This window comes from Cricetulus griseus, chromosome 2 (assembly GCF_003668045.3).
Source record: "Cricetulus griseus strain 17A/GY chromosome 2, alternate assembly CriGri-PICRH-1.0, whole genome shotgun sequence".
NCBI lineage: Eukaryota > Metazoa > Chordata > Mammalia > Rodentia > Cricetidae > Cricetulus > Cricetulus griseus.
Genome location: NC_048595.1, coordinates 443222980 through 443230541, shown reverse-complemented (window position 1 = coordinate 443230541; position 7562 = coordinate 443222980). Strand labels below are relative to the sequence as shown.

Sequence of the window (7562 nt, the reverse complement as noted above, 5' to 3'; positions counted from 1 at the left end):
TCATCCCTCCCTCTGCTCCTCCAAATCCAATCCCCCAGTCTCATCCCCTTCCTCCTTTGCTCCCACCTCGGGGCGGGGGGGGGGGATCACATTGGATCTTCCCCTCCAAACTTCCTCTCCCCACCCACTGCTTTATCCCAGAGCCCAACACCAGCATGCACTCCCTGGGAAACCACAGGCCACTCTGATGGGGGAAGTAGGCTAACTGCAGATCTGCCTCCATTCCCCAAGTCACACCCCCCAGTTTCATCCACAGCTCTGTGGCAGACCTTCTGCTGTGACCTCTTCTCACTCTCTGACCCTATCCCCAGGGGACTAAGCAGGGGACACCCTGCTTTCCTCACTCCTACGGTCTCCTTCAGCACCCCTTCCTAGCCCATCACCATTCCTAAATGTCAGCTCCCAATATCTAGCAATACCTTTTCCTGGAATCCACAGTACCCACACCTGTCAGGAACCCAAAAGAATTACCCACAAGGCAACTCACAGCCACTACTACATCAGTGAAATGAAAAGGCAGAAAGCACATATGCATTCACATGCATGCACTTGTAAATGCACACATGCACTTGCTCACACGTGCATGAGCACACACAAATACACAACCACCACCACCAGCAACAAATTTTAAAAAACAAAACAAAATAACTGCTGGCCATTGATATCTAATAGCAATGGTCTCAATACCCCAATAAAAAGACACAGCCTAACAGAATGAATGTGAAAACAGGATCCATACCTCTGCTGCATCCAAGAAACACACTTTAACATTAAGGATAAACATCACTTCAAGGTAAAGGATGGAAACAGATATTCCAAGCAAATGGACCTATGAAGCAAGTGGATGTAGCCATTTTAATATTTAGCAAAAATGATTTCAAACCAAAACTAATCAGAAGAGAAAGGTAAGGATACTACATATTCATCAAAGGAAAATCCCACCAAGAGGACAGTTTAAATCTTAGCATCTATGTACCAACTACAACGACACCCAAGCTCATAAAAGAAGCACTACACAGCTTAAATCACGTGTTGATCGTCACACACTGATAGTGGGAGACTTCGATACCTCACTCTCACCAACAGACAGGTCATCCAAATAATTGAGAAATACTGGAGCTAACTGATGTTATAAACAAAATGGGCCTAACAAATATTTATAGAAAAATTTACCCAAACACAAAAGAATACAACTTCTTCTCAGTATCTCATAGAACTTTCTCCAAAATTGACCACATACTTGGACACAAAGCAAATCTCAACAGATACAGGAAAATTGAATAGCACTCTGCATCCTATCTGACCACCATGGAGTAAAGCTAGAATTCAACAACAACAAAAACAACAGAAAGCTTACAAACTCATGGAAACTGAGCAACTCCTACTGATTGAAAATGGATCAAGACAGAAATTTAAGACGGCCTAGACACGAATGAAAATGAATACACAATGTACCCAGACTTATGGGACTCAAGGAAGCCAGTTCTAAGAGGCAAGTTCATAACACTAAGTGCCTACATAAAAAACTGGAGAGGTTGTAAACTATCAACATAATAGCACACCTAAAAGCTTTAGAACAAGAAGAAATCACACTCAACAGGAGTAGACAGCAAGAAGTCATCAAACTCAGGCCTGAGATTAATCAAATAAAGACAAAAATACAAAGAATTAATGAAACAGATTTGTTTCTTGAGAAAAATAAATAAAAATTAATAATCCCTTACCCAAATTAACTAAAAGATGAAGAGAGAATATTCAAATTAACAAAATCAGAAATGGAAAAGACATAACAACAGACACTGGGAAAATCCAGAGAACCATAAGGACATACTTTAAAAACCTGTACTCCACCAAATTGTAAAATCTAGAAGAAATGGATAATTATCTTGATACATATCACTAACCAAAGTTAAATCACGATCAGATAGATAATTTAAACAGATCTATGAATGAATATGAATCCTAGTGAAATAGAAGCAGTAACTAAAAGTATCCCAAACATAAAAAGTTCGGGGTCCGATGGTGTTAGGCATAATTCTACCAGACTTTCAAAGAAGAGTTAATGCCAATACTCGTCAAATTATTCCACAAAATAAAAACAGAAGGAGCATTGCCCAGTTTTTTTTTTTCCCTGAACACTGCTCAGTTGTTTTACTCTGATACCCCAACCACATAAAGGTCTGTTGGGAGCACAGCCTCATGCCCACAGATCTCCAGAGAAACCAGGGATATGAAGCATCCACAGGATTGTCTTTTTTTTTTTAGTAATTTTATTAAATAATTTGTAAACTGAGACTAATATGCTGACATTAGAGAAAAGCACTTCATGTTGTCTTACCATCTTGGCATAGGTTATGTGGAAGTGCCAGAACATTCCTTTTTAATTGTCATCACAGTATTGGGTGAAGGCAGGACAGATCCTTCCACTTCAGGAAAGTCATGTTCAAACACCTGGTTTAAATGGAGCACCAAAATTCCAGAGGCCATGCCACCCGCTTCCTCCCTCCGGCTTCCTCATGAGGAACTGCCGGGCCTTTCCATCAATCAAACCTGAGATGCTCTAAATCCAAATATTTCTATCCAACTGAGTGCAACAGGGTAGACATAGAAGACATCTCAATTTACACTCTGGGACTAAATAGCATTGCACAAGGTAAGTGAATTACAGCCAAAAACAAGTAAAGATCTTCAAGGAGGCTTTGACACAAACATTAATGTCATTTGAATTCAAATCCAGAGAAAGGGCTACTGGGAGGTAATGATGTCTTAGCCAATATTTGAAAAGGCCTCTAAGAAAGGGCTGGGAAATGACCTTTCAGACACAGCTCTGCAGGAACTCTGGCCTCAACGGAAGCACTGGCTGCTAAAGTCTGGGCCCGACCGCAGAGTCAGATAGCTCGAAGGCTGCACAGTTAGCATCTGCAGCTCCATCACAGAGTACTCTCCAATGTGTTATAGTTGTCCTTAAAGCTCTTCATTTGCTCTTCAGACTGGAGGGGAGATATGTGACCTGGATGGTTGTTGGCGACATTTCAGGTGACTGAATTAGGCCTTTGGCTGCTGATTGGTGCTGTCTCTGAGAGCTCCCAATTCGTGGCCAGTGGCCAGCTCACTCAAGGCCTCCTGATACCGCAAGTACTCACTCTGGCCAAAGACCCCTGTTCCATAGCGGGCTGTCTCATATCCATCTAGGAGGGTATCAATAAGCACCTTGCCTACGCCCTTGAAAGGAGTGCTAGTGTTTCGTAGATCTAGCAAATAGGAGCGGAAATTCTTACCCATTAAAGAACAGGGATGCTGGCCTTCAGCATGAAATGGGATCTCAGAGGCACGGATGGCATCTAGAGCTTTCATCCTGTACAGATAGTTGTAGCAACCTGTTTGATTCCCTTGGGTTTCCAGCTTGGATCATTATCTGCAAGGAGCTGGGGTTCATACTTGATATGCTGAACCCTAGATAGTAGAATATCGATCTCCTCTTTTAAGTCCTTGGGAGCATTGTGTCCCACAGGGACATGAGGTCCCATTCTAGATTTCATTGAGAAGGGCATGATTTGTCTCTTCACAAAAATAAACAGCAGCACAAATACCAGGCTCCTGTATGCCATCACAAGCCCAGCATTCACTCCGGACAGCCAGTTACTGCTACACGCCATCGCTTCTCTCTGCAAAGACTGGCTAGGATATTCCCATCGCGCTTGCGCGTTAGTCCAGGCCCAGCCGAAGCCAGGGCCCCTTACGTTCCTTGGAGCTCTCCGGCCATTTCCATTTGGTTTTGGGGAAAAAATCCAAACTAGAATCGTCAGAATACATGGTGGATCCAGGATTGTCTTTTTAATGGCAAAGATGGAAAACCTGTTCTGTCCAGAAATCTGGGAATAAGAAGTGATTAATAGCTTGATGATTTGTGTTATCTGTTGGGCCAGGGTATATCAAACTCATGCAACCAGGACTGGAGGTAGCTAGTGATCTAACTGATCCTTACAGCCAGAGGTTCCCCGAGTTCCCATAACCAGAACTGGAGGTACCTAATTGTCTAAATGGCTTTACATAAGCTTTATAGCCAGAGGCTCCTCCGAGCCCCCATTACCTGGCCCATAGATGCTAGTTGTCCAAATGATCTCTACACTATCCATATGACCAAGGCCAGGCCAGAGCCTTCCTCAGGTCCTGAAACTAGTACAGATAGACTATTTCCAGAAACCATCTTTTTGGAAGAAATGACGCCTACCCTGAATGGACTTTTAATGTAATTATGCTTCCTTGTGCATCAGAGGTTGTATTATACCAAGAGACTTTCCCCCAAATTATACTGTGTTTAAATCTGTTGAAAATAAGCCGCCTGACATCACACTCCCTGTGGTGGTTTGAATAGGTATGGTCCCCATAGACTCATGTGTTTGAATGTTTGGCCTTGGGAAGTGGCACTATGAGGGGGTGTGGCCTTGTTGGAGGAAGTGTGTCACTGTGGGGTCAGGCTTGGCAGTCTCATATGGTAGACAGTTCACTCCCTGCTGCCTGCTGATCCAGATATAGAACTCTCAGCTACCTCACCAGCACCATGTCTGCCTGCCTGCCACCATGATTCCTGCCTTGATAAGAATGGACTAAACTTCTGAACTGTAACTCAGACCCATTTAAATGTTTTCCTTTATTAGAGTTGCCATGGTCATGGTGTCTCTTTAGAGCAACAGAAACCCAGACTAAGACATTCACCAAGTTTGGTCCAGGCTGATGGAGTCAATCTGAACAAGTTTTTATTCTCATTTCTTTGCTGTTCGATTCCCTGCCTGCTGTAAGCACCAATGGGATCCCCTTCAAAAACCCAAGAAGAAAAGAGAATTACAGCCTAATTTCCCTTATGAACAAGGATACAAAAACACTCAATAAAATACATGAAAACTGAATCCAAGAACACATCATAAAGATCAGCCAACATGATCAATTTGGCTTTATCCCAGAGATTCAGGGATGGTTCAACATATGTAAATTGATTAAAATACCATGTAAACAAACTGAAAGACAAAAACTACATGATCATCTCATTCAATGCAGAAAAGGCCTTTGACAAAACCTAACACCCCTTCATGATAAATTCATGGAGAGATTAGGGACGCAAGGGACATACCTCAACATAATAAAGGCAGCTTACAGCAAGCCCATAGCCAACATCAACTTAAATAGAGAAAAACTCAAAGCAATTCCACTAAAATCAGGAATAAGATAGTTGTCCATACTTTCCATACCTATTCAATATAGTACCTGAAGTCTTAGTTAGAGCAGTAAAACAACAGAAGGAGATCAGGGGGATACAAATTGGAAGGGAAGAAGTCTAAGTCTCTATATTTGCAGATGATATAATAGTATATGTAAGTGATCTGAAACATTCCACTGGGGGACTCCTACAGCTAATGAACACTCTCAGAAAAATAGTTTATTAGAAAATTAACTCACAGAAATTAGTATCCCCCCATATACAAATGATAAATGGACTGAGAAAGATATCATAGAAATGGAACCTTTCATAATAGCCTCAAATAATAAAAAATATCCTGGAATAACTCTAACAAAGCAAGTGAAAGACTTGTATAATAAAAACTTCAAGTTGGTGGAGAAAGAAATTGAAGAAGGTATCAGGAGATGGAAAAATTTCCCATGCTCATGGATTGGTAAGATTTGCATAGTAACGGCCATCCTGCTAAAAGCAATCTACAGATTCAATGCAAATTGAATCTCCATGAAAATTCTAATAAATTCTTCACAGATCTTGAAAGGACAATTCCCAGCTTCAGAGAGAAGCACGAAAACCCAGGATAGCTAAAAACAATCCTAAATAATAAAATAACTGCAGGAGGTACCACTATCCACTATCTCAAGTTGTACTATAGAGCTATAGTAATAAAAACAGCATGGTGATGACACAAAAACAGACATGTTGAACAATGGAATCCAACTGAGGACCCAAGCAAAATCCATACACCTACAGAAACCTGATTTTTTTTTATAAAGAAGCCAAAAAAAAAAAAAAAACCACACTGTTAAAAAAAAAAAGACAGCATCTTCAACAATTGGTACTGGCCAAACTGGATGGCTGCATGTAGAAGAATCCAAACAGATCCATACCCTGCATAAAACTCAACTCTAATTAGATCAAAGGCCTATACATGAAACCAGATATGCTAGTCCTGATAGAAGAGAAAGTGGGTTATAGCCTTAAATACATTGACACAGGAAAAGACTTTCTGAGCAGACTGACAGCACAGGCACTAAGATCAACAATTAATAAGTGTGACCTCCTGAAACTGAGAAGCTTCTACATGCCAAAGAACACCATCATTTGGACAAAGCAGCAGCCTACAGACGGGAAAGACTTTTACCAGCTACACATCTAATAGAGGGATGATATCCAAAATATATAAAGAACTTAAAAATAACCACAAATAATCGAATTTTAAAATGGGGTACAGATTAAGCAGAGAACTCTCAATCCACACTCCCCCTCTCAGGAATGAACACAGACTAATAAGACTGGTGCCACAAAGATGGCTACTCCAATTCTTTTCTAGTGAGAGGCAGAAAGGGAGCAGATCTGCATGGGATGTGAGGTGGAGAGGAACTGGAGTAGCAAGGGGGAAGCTTCTATCAGGATATACTATGTGAGGAGAGAATCTATTTGCAATAAAAAGGGGGAAAGAAGAAGTGAAGAAAAGAAGAAGTTATTGAACTCCTTGGGGTTCAGTCCATGAGGACTTGGTCCCATATATGTACTTGGGTAGAACCTCATAGCCAAAGGAGGCCATGGCAAGGAGCTCCTTTGCCTCGGGGCATATAGCGGAAGGAGCAATGAGGTCACTGGGATGGCCGCAGTGATCTGCTTCCTCAATCTAGACCCATCCTCTAAAATCTTCAGAACTTCCTTGTCTGGTTAGTTTTTCTTGTCCATTTGACACTACCTAGAGTCACCTGGGGAGAGGGAACCTCAACTGAAGAATCACCTTCACCGGGTTGGCATGCAGCCACTTCCGTGAGGAATTGTACCAGGATAGGCTCCAAAGCTACATAGAGAAACCCTGTCTTGAAAAACCAAAAAAAAAAAAAAAAGAAAGAAAGAAAGAAAGAAAGAAAGAAAGAAAGAAAGAAAGAAAGAAAGAAAAGAAAAGAAAAGTAGCTGAGAGGAATCAGGGGAAAAGCTAGTGAGCAGAATTCTTCCATGGTTTCTGCTTCAGTTCTTGCTTGAGTTTCTGTCCCGACTTTTCTCAATTATGATGGACTGTGACCTGAAAGTGTAAGCTAAAATAAACTCTTTCCTTACCTAAGTTGCATATGGCATTTATCATAATAGAAGCAAACTGAAACATTCCCCAAACAGTGCCATCTACTGGGAGTCATGTTTCCAACCCATGAGCCCGAGAGGGACATTGCACTTCTGTTTCATAGAACACTGGATCTTGGCACTGTCCCCTCCCAACTGACTGCTATAAGCTGTAAGTAGCCAAGGAGGCTCACTTCTCACCCTTAGGTCAACTCCAACTGCAAGTCACATTGAGTGTAACCCAGACCAG

The 7562-nt window shown here is 41.6% G+C and overlaps 1 pseudogene; it reads right to left on the bottom strand.

The window, feature by feature from the left end:
• Positions 1–2915: 2915 nt before the first annotated feature.
• Positions 2916–3656, bottom strand: LOC100764923 (annotated as a pseudogene).
• Between the last annotated feature and the right edge of the window lie 3906 nt (positions 3657–7562).